We start from the raw sequence: 12,793 nt of genomic DNA, 5'->3' as shown, positions 1-12,793 counted from the left end.
ATGGCTCTTTAGGATAGATTTATTGTTGCCGTTGATGCCCTAAATCTTGTAAGGTCCTGTAGTTTGTAAACACTTGTATGAAAAAACACTTGTGATGTAATAATATGAGATATTTTATTTACTGTTGTCTATGAAATATGAGATATTTTATTTGCATTTACCACAAACCAATAAACTAAGATCCCTAGTTTTCGTTGTAACTTAAGCATGTATATGGAGACATACAAGTGGATCATGCCTTAAGTGATAACCTAAATTGTCTATAGTATATGGATAAAGGAGGGAAACCTTATCTTGGTAACACTATGGATACGACCCGCTTTATAGATGTTACAAGTATTATAAAGTGCTATATATGGTTTGATCCTGATTATTCATGTGAAGACATGTGAGTGGGGGTGTCCTATACAAGGAAGTTTGTATAAGATCGGACCACGAAGTGTTTAGTCTCGTTATATAACGTCATTCATGACAAAGACTTTCATTTCACTAGGATGACTGATAGCTCGTAGAAATACAAGTTATTATAGCCTTTTACTTAGAATTATAAGGGCTAATAAGCAGAATATGCGTCAATAATACCAAGAATTCATATGAAAAAGTGAGCTTGCATCGACCAGCACCGAAAATCCTCACTGACCCCATATCATGCATTATTCTACATCAAAGTATCTATTTTTGCAGCTATTGCAGGGATTGATCGCATGCATTGGCCCCAAACCGTTGCAAGGCTGACCGTATGCGTTGATCATCATGAAGACTAGTTTGTCGCATGGAATGCTACGTCCACAGGATGATAATCGTGATAGAAGGCTGATTGTGAGATGGTTGGAATGCTTTGACACTTTAGGAGAAACAAGTATGAACGCATACCTTGGAAGTATCAACAAGATAAGGTGATGCTAACATTTTCCATACTGTGATAGAAGTAGAAGTGAGTCAGAATTGAATATCAGAGCTGTCAACATTTGAACTTTATAAATAGAGCCTTGGAGCTTAACTTCAAACCATCCGAGTTTCTGTCTTAGGCAAATCTTTGTGATCACAGATGAGAGCATGAGCAAGATACTCTTTTGAGGATTCTTCACCTCCACAGCCCCTTCCAAGTGATGATCCATGTTTCGTCGGAAATAGAGCTTGAGAGAGACTTATCCACCATCCATCCATGGAACCACCAGTAGACTTGACGCATTTCAGATGAAAAGCAAGATATTGCTTACATCTAGCCCTCCACCTCTTCTCTTATCTCTATATTGTATCATATTTTGGTTTAAGACATTAATACATTTTGTAATCAATGCAACTCTTAGTTCCTTCAGCACCATCTTCGTCATCTTCTTCTTCTCTTTCCTTGTTTACATTCATCGTTTAATCAAGTATCGAAGACAAGTCGCATACTTAGTCATGCAGCCTAAAGATAAACCACCGAGAGATATGCGTTGCGTGAGTATAGTGAATTAATCCTCTTGGCTAGGTGTGAGGCTATCGCAATGCTTGTTTATGAACTAATTAGCTACAACTAACTGCTTGAGAGGGTAAGTAGTGGAACACACTAAAGCAAAGTAAGCTTTGCTTCTAGAGATAGGAACAATCTTATGCTTGACGCAACCATGGATTATAGAGATATAAGCATGCGGCTGGCCACCAAGAGGTGTACAATGCGTTAGTATGGTGAGCTGGGATTACTCGAGTGACCAAACATAATGAAGTCATCTTATTATGCATTAACAGTTGCTGCATCTCTACCAATTCTCTTAGTTAAATTTCCATTGATCAATCTGTTTAGTTAGGAGTAGGAGTAGTGCATAATCCTTTAACTTCTATCTTTTTACTTTTATCACCTCAAACGCATTACTTCACAAACATTATTTAGTTACAAGTCCCTCTATTCTGTTGGGTTTTATGTCCTAAAACTCGTGGTTTGTAAACAGCAAAATTTATTCTGAAAATTCAATAAGTTGTTATTGAATATATGTATTGCTTATTAGAAATCCAATAAACCTAAAAGACCCATGCCAATTACATGAATAAATGAACTTTATGTGGAGAAATAAAAGTGGATCAGGTTCGAGTAAATAGTCAAAATGATTTATAGTATATGAATAAGGTTGGGTGCCTTATTCTGGTAACACTATTGGATGTGACCTACTTTGTAGTTGTTACAAAGAGTTGTAAAGTGCTACAAACGAAGTGTCCTAATTCGTACATGTAGATGAAGAGTGGGGGCGTCCTGTGCAAATGGGTTTGTACAAGATTGGACCACAAAATCAGTCACTCTTACTTTATAATGCTGTTTACTGTTTAAGACTGACTGTTTCAAAGCGATGACCTAGGTAACTTGACCATAATCCTGAGCTAACTATGCACTCTTGTTATTCAAGAGTATCCTTAAGGGTTGGCTCAACAAACCTGACTCAATAAAACTCCATTTCAAGGGTAAGACTGGGTAGATAGCTGGGGACATAGAGTGCAAGATGAAATTCACTTCTACCCTCTTTTAAGGATAGTAGAGAGGTTGTTCCCTTAAGTGCTGACTCCAGGTCTTGAACAAGGGACCCCACCCTCTCATTGGCCCGAGAGGGACTTGGTTTGTTGATTGGATCATAGATCAATTGTTTATTAGAGGATCGGTGAGACTTAAGAAACAAGAGATAATCTTGGGGGTAAAACAGACATTTGACCCAGTCGTTATTACGAACAACCTGTGAAGGGTTAACTTACTAATCATGGTTATATCGAGTGAACATAATATATCTACAGTGAGGGGAGTTCAACTATGGGCTTTAGTGGAGTGACCCATTGGTTAACGAATGAGGGTTAATTGGTGTAATGAGTTTAGCCAATTAATCTCGGTCGTTGGAGCCCATGATCTGTAGGTCCGTGAGGTCCCCTACTAGCTCGTAAATGGATTAGCGTTAGAGTAGCGTGATAAGTTAATTTGAAACGTTCAAATTAGAATTAAAGAAATTATAATTATATGAGATATAATTACACGTTTAAATTTAAAAATTAAATGGAATAGGAGAATTAATAAATATTTAAATATGATTTAATATATGAAAGTGGATTTTTGTAAAATTAATTAAACTGTTTAAATAATTATTTATTAATTTTATTAGAAAATTAATTTAAAAAAATTAATAATATTTTTAATTTTTGAAATCAAATTGATTTTTTAAATCATTTGGAAAAAATTGAAAAGTTTAAAAAAACACAAAATAGAATTATGGTTTTTTCCAATAACACCTTCAATTAGCTCACACCAAACCCATTTAAGTTTGGCTTCAATAAATCCAAACATGAGTTGCATCTCATGCAAACATCTTCTTTGCATGAAAATCATGCAATATATTAAGAAGATTGGAGTGAAATTGAGGCATGCATCTATAGAATTTTTGTTGAAAAATTCGAGTTGAAGAAGTTGTTCTTCAAATGGGTTGTTGCAGTGAGTTCTTCTCCAAGTTCCCTTCATTCAAGCTTATTTTGACTCCCACAACTCAATCTAAAGCTCCAAAAGAATAGTGGGGAAGATCTTGAGGTGGTCCACAATGAGATTTGGAGAAGTTTGCAACTGAGAGTCGAGATTTGAAGAAGTTCTACAAAGGTATGGCTTGAAACCCTCTTGTTATTGTATGAGCAGGCTTTAGTTACTGTCAAAATTAATGAATTAGAGTGCTTATTGATCCTTGTTGCTTCCACTACTTGCTGATATACTTTTACATGTTCGACCTCAGATCATCCCGAGAAACTTGCGTTCTTGTTATACTTGGCGAGAAAGCAAGAAATCTTTTGAATACGAGCTTAATGCATATTGCATATTTTCTAGTCCAACGCATGACCGTCAACGCATAGAGATTAACACATAGCATAAGACTAGTGCATTTTCCTCTCCTCTTTTCCTACAAATAAGTTTTTGGCATCGTTGCTGGGGACTTAGCAACTAATAGTTTGTTAAGTTTTGTGTTTTCGTAGGCACCCCTTTAGTCTTGGGCGTATTGTAGCTTGTGTGACCAAGTTGCAAACGATATGTGAGTCAAGGTAGCACTGAAATTCAATATTGACCCTGAGATAGAAAGGTTATCTGTCGCACGATCTGGAAGCAGTCTTAGGAGCCTATTAACCAACATGTGGCCAACAAATGTTGGAAGCTCCAATGGTCAAGACAACAAGTTCCTTGACCTCAGCAGTGGAGTCCAATGTTGCGCATGGAAGACTTCTTACGGTGGCTTCACTCCAATTTCTCCAGGGATGTCTTCGACTCTATCTTTACTTTGCTTTCCTAGTTAACTTTTGTTTATTTATTTGTTTATTGTCATTTTGGATTTTCAGCTGCTTTCTTGGATGTGGTGTGCGTTCGCTCCATATGGGTGCGATAATAACTTCCTCTTGGTGCGTTGTTTCGAAAGAAGAACCCTCTCCATCATTCAACGCATGGCTATATCCTCCACGTGGGTTCTAAAGTATTGACACAATTGATATTCTGCTCGTAGGTTTCTTTTCTTGTTATCTTTTATGCGTTATCCTTCTGAAATTCTTTTTTGTCCGTTTTTTTTCTTTTGCGTTGATAGATTATCATCCATTATGATTCTTATAATTCACTAAATCCACTAACTAAATGTCGCAAGGCTCACCTCACTTTAGTAACTCCTTTAAGGTTTGACAGTCTTAAGTTTTATTATGTGCAAACCTTTGCTCAAACATCTTTTACCGCATTTCTAAACGAGTTTGTTTTTAGCTCTTTGGCAAGGACCCTGCCACTCTCTAAATTTGGGGGTGGCAGTGGTCCAGGCAAATGCGTCCATTCTAAACATTGTGATGTTTATTAAAAAAAAATTCATAATAAAAGCTCCACTATCAGCGCAAAGGGGAGACCCAAGCTAATAAGAGTTAAAGTTGTGAAAGGTACTTACTCGTAGTTGGATACTTCATATGACACCCGTGCAAGTAAGCCAAAACGAAAATAGGTGACTAGAATCAACGCATAATAACAACTCCACTATATGGAAACTCAAATTAGCTAAGAAAATAGTGGAGTTGAATATGGCACGCAACCGAAGTTGGGTACCCGCATGACACCCGTGGGGGCAAGCCAAAACGAAGAGCGTAACCAGGTTCAACGCCCCAATTCAATAATGAGTCACAAAGCTTTGAATTGTATTAAACGAACACATTGTAAAAAGCTAAAAGCAATGTTGTCTACAATGAGTAAAGAGGTTTTGAGTAGAGGCTTGCCAGAATTAAACTTAGAAAATATCTCTTAGAAGAAGTGGCAAAATTTGAGGAGAGTGTTGCTGCCAAGGTTAGAAGTGCAAGTGAATTGTATTTTAAAAAGCTGGTCAACGCAAAGGAAAAGTCAGAGGGTAAGTTTTGAATTTCCTAAGTATAAGATATTCTTGAGGACAAGCATGATTCTAAATTTGAGGATGTGATAACTTATAGAAATACTAGCTATTATAGCCTTTTACTTAGAATTATGAGGGTTAATAAGTAGAATATGCATCAATAATACCAAGAATTCATATGGAAAAGTGAGCTTGCATCGACCAACACCGAAAATCCTCACTAATCCTATATCATGCGTTATTCTGTATTAAAGTGTCTATTTTTGCAGCTATTGCAGGGATTGATCGCATGCGTTAGTCCCAGACCGCTGCAAGACTGACCGCATGCGTTGATCTTCATGAAGACTAGTTCGTCGCATGGAATGTTGCGTCCACAGGATCATAATTGTGATAGAAGGCTAATTGCAAGATGGGTGGAACATTTCAAGAGAAACAAGCATGAACGCATACCTTGGGAGCATCAACAAGATAAGGTGATGCTGACATTTCCCATACAGCGACAAAAGTAGCAGTGAGTCAGAATGAAATATCAGAGCTGTCGGCGTTTGAACTCTATAAATAGAGCCTTGGAGCTTAACTTCAAACCATCTGAGTTTTTGCCTTAGGCAGATCCTTGTGATCACAGATGAGAGCATGAGTAAGACACTCTTTGAGGATTCTTCACCTCTACAACCCCTTCCAAGTGACGATCGAAGTTTCACTAGAGATAGAGCTTGAGAGAGACTTCTCCACCATCCATCCATGGCACCACCAGTAGCCTTGACGCATTTCGAATGAAAAGCAAGAGATTGCTTATATCTAGTCCTCTACCTCTTCTTTTATCTCTGTATTGTATTGCATTTTGGTTTAAAACATTAATACATTTTGTAATCAATGCAACTCTTAGTACCTTCAGCACCATCTTCATCACCTTATTCTTCTTTTTCATCATTACATTCATCGTTTAGTCAAGTATCGAAGATAAGTCGCATACTCAGTCATCCGGCCTAGAGATATGACGCATGGAGCAAACCATCGAGAGGTGTACATTGCGTGAGTATAGTGAGTTAATCCTCTTCGTTTGGTGTGAGGCTGTCGCAATGCTTGTCTATGAGCTGATTGAACACATTAAAGCAAAGTAAGCTTTGTTCTTAGAGATATGAACGATCTTATGCTCGATGCAACCATGCATTATATAGATATAAGCATGCGGCTGGCCACCGAGAGGTGTGTGATACGTTAGTTTGGCGAGCTGGGATTACTTAAGCGACCAAACATAATGAAATCATCTTATTATGCGTTAACAGTTGTTGCATCTCTACCAATTCTCTTAGTTAAACTTCCATTGCTCAATCTGTTTAGTTAGGAGTAGGAGTAGCGTATAATCTTTTATCTTCTGTTTTTTTACTTTTATTCATCACCTCAAACGCATTACTTCACAAACACTATTTAGTTACAAGTCCCTGTCTTCGACCTCGAATCATCCTGAGAAACTTGCGTTCTTGTTATACTTGGCGAGAAAGCTAGAAAACTTGTGATAGGAACGCATGATCATTGCATACGAGCTTAACACATATTGCATATTTTCCAGTCCAACGCATGATCGTCGAAACATGAAGATTAATGCATAGCATAAGACGAGTGCATTTTTCCTCTCCTCTTTTCCTACGAACAATGACCATAGGTAACATGATCTTAATTCTGAGTGAGTTAGGAACTTTTGCCTATGAGGGCAGTTCTTTGATTTGCATTGATGCGAGTGGCCAGATTGTCGACTCAAACCTACCATATTGGGGAGCTGGGAACTCAGCTATACAAGATGGAATTCACTCCTTCCCCGAAGTAGGGGTAAGTAGATAGATTGCTCCCTTAAGGGCTGATTCCGGGGCTTGAATGATATGGTGCCACACACTTTCTCATGGCCCGAGAGGTGTTCACTCATAATAGGACTATGATGTATTGTTCATTAGAGGAATCAGTGGTACTTAAGGAGTTAAATGTAACTATAGGGGCAAAACAATAAATTGGCCTAACTGTACTTACGAGTGATCTGTGAAGGGTTATCGTACTGTTGACTGGTTATATCCAATGAACACAGAAATATATCTGTAGTAAGAATAGTGCAGCTATTGGTCTTTAGTGGAGTGCTCGACGGTTAACGAAAGGTGGATTTTGTGATTAAAGAGTTTAGTTATTCACGTACCATTGGAGCTTCAAGCTACAGGTCCATAAGGTCCCCTTGGTAGCTCAATGGATTCAAGTTGAGAATCAGTTTTTTGGTTAGTTTGAAGTGTTCAAATTAACAAGAGGGAGTTTGATTATATATGATATAATTAAACTGGTTCAATTATATGTGATATAATTGATATGATGTATGAGATACATTAATTGGAGGAATTTGATATAAATATGATTCATATTAAATAAAGGAAAAAAGGACTATGGTTTAAATGTTACATATGATGTGATATTAAAACTATAGGTTATAAATATAATATGATAAGTTAGTTATTATATTTATTTATAATTAAAACAATTATTTGATAGTTGTGGATGTTTCTCTTTTAAGTGCGTGAAAGTGGGAGGTTATGTCCAGTTTTCATAACTGAAGGATAAAATGAAAAGAGTTTTTATTTTGTCAGATGATCGCTTCATTAAGTGTTTTACTAATCGTTTAGTTGACAAGAGACTACACGATAGCCTTCTAACTGACAGCTTAAACGATCGTGTAAAGCGCATTTTTCTAAACGATCGTGCAGACGATCTAATGTGATTTACTAAGCGATCGCGTGGCAAGCGAGATTTACTAAACGATTGTGTAAACAGTCAAATGTGTTTTTCTAAATGATCGTGTACCTAGCGAGATTTACTAAACGATCAAGCATACAAAGTCTATGCGAATTCTCCCATTTGTTTGATCGTATAGTTCAATCATTGCTTTCCTCCATCCCTCTACCAAATCCAACAGAGCCCACACCTCTTGGATTCTCACTCTGAGAATACCAAGGTTGTCGAGTGGTGGTGTCTAAGGGGTTGCTTGTTCGTGGAGAAGATTATTCGTGATCTAAGTGACAACGAGAGATTTGCTATACGACTGTAGCGACAACGAGAGGTTGTTGTTCCAGTTCTTCACGAGAGCGAGAGATCTTCAGAAGAAACGTTCTTCAAAGGTAAGTCTCTCAATCTTTTTTTTATTTAATTATGAAAGCATGCTGTAGTTTGGTATAATATGCATAACTGTTTTGCATGTTTGTGAATGCCTTTAATTTTGTCACAATGGGCTTGGAAAGATCTTGCTTCTGCTTATGGGTTCTCTTGGATAAGAGTTCCTTTAGTTAGTATTAGAGCCAGGTTAGCATCATTCTGCACTCATTGCCAAATAGCTTCTTGCACTTTGTCAGCAATGCTGTGCTGAACAAAGTTGACTATACCCTTACAACTTTCCACAACGAGTTGCAGGCATTTCAATCCTTGCTGAAAAGTAATGAGAAGAAGGTTGGTAAGGCAAATGTTGCTTCATCTTCAAAGGAGTTACATCGGGTTTGACCTCATGAACTAAGTCTGCATCTTCTACTTTTAACATTTTCAAGTGGAAGAAGAAGAAAGGTGGTAAGGGCAAGGGGAATGAGATGTTTATGATAATTAAATACATACATTAAATTGAGTTTAATGTGTAAACAGTTATTTTATTATTGTGCAAATTAAAATTAAATAACTGAAATTTAATTGGACTAATTAATTAAATAAGTGTTATTTAACTAAATGAGCTAAGCCCTACCTCCCTATGGCCTTTTGATACAACACACTCTCAGACAGAGAAAGACTAATAATACACAACACCCTAGTGTTATTGTGCAGAATTTTCTCTAAGCCACAAAAGAGAATCCTCTCTACTCTCCAAAACCCTTCCCCCCTCCCAATAATTAGATACCACCTATCCCTTTATTGGAATCCTAGAGAATAACGAGGTTATTCTTGTGGTAGTGTTTGAGATTGTTCAAGAAGTTGTTCGTGATCAAGATCGTTGGAGGATCTGTTCGTTGGAACTAGGAGATGATTGTTTGTGGCATTTGAAAATCTACAAAGGTAAGAATGGTTCTAATCTTTTCCCTAAAGCATGCTAATTTACGTGTTTATATTCTGTTTTAGTTTAATGATTATGTTTATATAAAAATTGAATAGCGGGATGCAAGGTGATCTCACAAGATGCTTCCACTGCAGGGGATTCGATCATCCCTTCATTTTCTTCATCTATGTTTTTTGGGATTATTGTATTCTCTTGTTTCTTTATTAAGATCTTGTTTCTTTCATCATTCTGATTAGTGATTACTGCATAAGTTGATAGACTAAAATTGAGAAGTAATCTTGTTTGTCGTTTGAATTTATTCTTATCAATTGACTTTTAACCCTTGGAAAATTCTATCGCTCTCTCTATTTGGAACTTCTTTCCTCTTTCTACTTTGAAATCCATTACCAAATAGCTCTGATTCCTTTGCTTTTTTTGGCCCTTTTTCTCTATGCAATTTCTTAATAAGCTTCATTAGATGGAGATTAATTCAGCCACATGTTTATCATGCGCTGAGTCATATTTGGTAATTATGACAGTCATTAGATTGATGACTTTGTTGTATAAATTGGGTTTTTAGATTTCTAAAATTAACGCTTAGAAGAAATTTCTCCAAGTTTGAATTAATTTTTCTTCAATTTGACCTTTGTTTCTCTGTGTTTTGACATTGCTTCAAAGGAAAGATAGAGTCCCAGCTTTAATTTAGTCTATTAAATATAGCTCTGATTCTGTATAAGTGGTTGCCTTATTTATGATCCTCTCTTTTGGGCTGCAAATTCTTAAGTAATTGATTGACAATTTGGTTCAAATGGTTGTTAGTTTATTTGGACTTGTTTGTTAGTAGGTTTGTGATTTATGCTTAAATGTTTTATATTTTCAGAGAGCTTCTAACAGAGGATGCAAAACCTATGGTGTAAAATATATGATTACCCTATTTCAATAGCCAAACATTAGTGGACCATTAGTTGCAACCTGATTTTCTTTCTATCTTTCCTTCCTTTCAATTGAGTCCATCTGATTTCTTACACTTCTTTTCAAATTCACTTTTGTTGTTCTATTTTATGTACATATGTTTTGTTCTTAGTTTTAGTTTTTTTTTTCTTTTTCCGAGTTCATTGACATTTAGTTAAACTTGAAAGGCAATCCAATTGTTTGTTCGTTCAGCGTCATCCAGGTCTTTGATGTCTGTCCACGCCATTGTGAGCATCGTACCAGATCTATTCACACGCGAGCTTAGTTCCTTCCAAATCTGAGATGTCGACTCCTTCCAACGCGAGCTTTGTACCGGTTCAACAATGGCACATTTTGTTTGTACTTTTGTTGGATCAGAAATAGCCTTATGAATATACTTTATGTTTGTGCTAAATCTACATCAGTTTGAATGAGATGTGAGATCTATGATCAGCTTGACTTTTTTTATGGATCCTTTGTTGAATGTGATTTGTATTCGTGCAAATGTAGCTTTTTCTTTCTCACTAAGAACCTCATTTGAAAATGTACATCATCTTGTGTTTCTGTAATTGTTATGCTAGAATTGGTTGTATTCATGATTTGGGAGATCAAATTGGTTGTATTCATATTTATTGAAGCATATTTTCATTTTTATTGTTAGGTACTAGAGTTTGAACAATTCTTTGTGAGATCAAATTGGTTGTATTCATATTGCAAATATGGTGTTCAGACAACAAAGACAAATGTGATTGGCACATTGAATATGTTGGGACTTGCCAAGAGAGTTGGAGAAAGGTTAGAACAATAACTTTCATGGCTTTGGATTACTCATCAATGAACTGCTTTAGTATGTCTATATTATCTTTTAGTGAAGGTTAGATGTTTTTGTAGCCTCAGGTTTTTATATCATAATGAACTGAAAGAATGGAAAAAAACGTAGATTTCAAACCTCAGAGAATTCTTTTTGTACATATTTTTTGCTCTATTTAAGCTACTGTCATGATGATGCATTTAGATTGATTATTGTTGGCTTCTTTTTTCTTGTAGCTTGAAGTGTTTATTTACACTGTTCAGTTCGAATTCAGAAGAAATCATTGGATGTGGGTCTTGTTTAGGTGAGTTTTAGTTATTGGAAACTCTTTTTAAACCCTTTTAGATTATATTTAGATTCTGTAAATTAGATATTAACTTATGAATATGATTTAATTATAGTTTAAACTTAGTTCAAGGTGTATGAATTGAGGTTTAAGGTTGTTTTGTGTAAGATTACCCATTCCGAATACTTTTTGAGTCTCTGGATTAGGTTTTGAACTAAATTCTAATATTGGAACTTTGGTTTTATTATTTCAGGAGTCTTTCGATTATTTATAGAAGCGTTTTTTAGTTAAGTAGAATTCTAAACTACTTAATACATTTTTAGGTGTTCTTGGAGTACTTTAATTGACACTTTTCTTAGAAGTGTTTATAGGAAAGATTTTCACATAAAAATAATACTTGTAAGTTATTAATTATTCTAAGGCCCACTTGTATTTTATATGTTTAAATTACATGAGATTTCGATGTTTATTTTACATTATCAACATAGTTTTATATTTGTCAAGCTTGCATTTATTTGTTATCTCTTCTCTATTACTCTTTATTGCGTGTAATATTATGTTATGTCTTTTACTAATTTATTCACATTGTTATTTTATCTACTTTGTAGGTGGGAGAATAGTCTCTAGGTTCAAAAAATTGACATCAGTGAAACTTGGAAAGACAATGTTGAACACTTCTCATTTATCTTTAGCTTATTTCTGGTCATTTTAATCATTTTGTAATTCATTTATTTTGAATTCTATTATTGTGTGCAACCTAGTATGTATACTCTACTTGTTCCACGTAGAATATATATGTATAATTCATGGTTGATACATAGGGATTTGCTGTCGAAACCATATGAAGTTGATTTGGATAAAAAAAAAAATATATTTTATCTTGGTTATGGAGTTAAATTATCATCCAATTTTTCTTTTGTGACTTATTGGGAATTTGTGTAGGTAATTGAGATTTTGTGTGTGTGTATTATTTTTTTCAATGACAAAAAGATGATAGACATTTAAAATCGAACAATTACTGACAAAAATGGTGAAAGATTGACATTCAAGATAATGTTCAATGTCGGTTGAAAACCGACATTGAAAATAGTATCCAATGTCAGTTGAAAACTGACATTGAAGATAATTGGCATTGAAATCTTGGTAAACTATAACCGACATTAAATACCTTTTATAACACAATCTTCGATGTCGATTTTCAACTGACATTGTACCCCTATAATGTCAGTTTCAAACTGACATTAAAGCCCAATTTTGTAGTAGTGATTAAACTCATGGATTAATTAGAATATTAGATTAAATTGACCAACTCTAACCTAACGTATTTTCATTCATTATGTTTCATTGTCTTTCGTTAC

At 35.4% G+C, this 12,793-nt stretch overlaps 1 long non-coding RNA gene across 1 annotated transcript; it reads left to right on the top strand.

Annotated features, from left to right (window-relative positions):
* The first annotated feature begins 10,093 nt into the window (after nucleotides 1–10,093).
* LOC120092101 lies at nucleotides 10,094–12,263 on the top strand. The gene is made up of 3 exons (XR_005485909.1): nucleotides 10,094–11,133; nucleotides 11,386–11,453; nucleotides 12,044–12,263. It is a non-coding gene; the product is annotated as an uncharacterized LOC120092101 (long non-coding RNA).
* The last annotated feature ends 530 nt before the right edge of the window (nucleotides 12,264–12,793 follow it).

Source organism: Benincasa hispida, chromosome 11 (genome assembly GCF_009727055.1).
Source record: "Benincasa hispida cultivar B227 chromosome 11, ASM972705v1, whole genome shotgun sequence".
NCBI classification, from domain to species: domain Eukaryota; kingdom Viridiplantae; phylum Streptophyta; class Magnoliopsida; order Cucurbitales; family Cucurbitaceae; genus Benincasa; species Benincasa hispida.
Note: the sequence above shows the minus strand (reverse complement) of the source record. Positions and strands in the feature narration are given on the sequence as shown.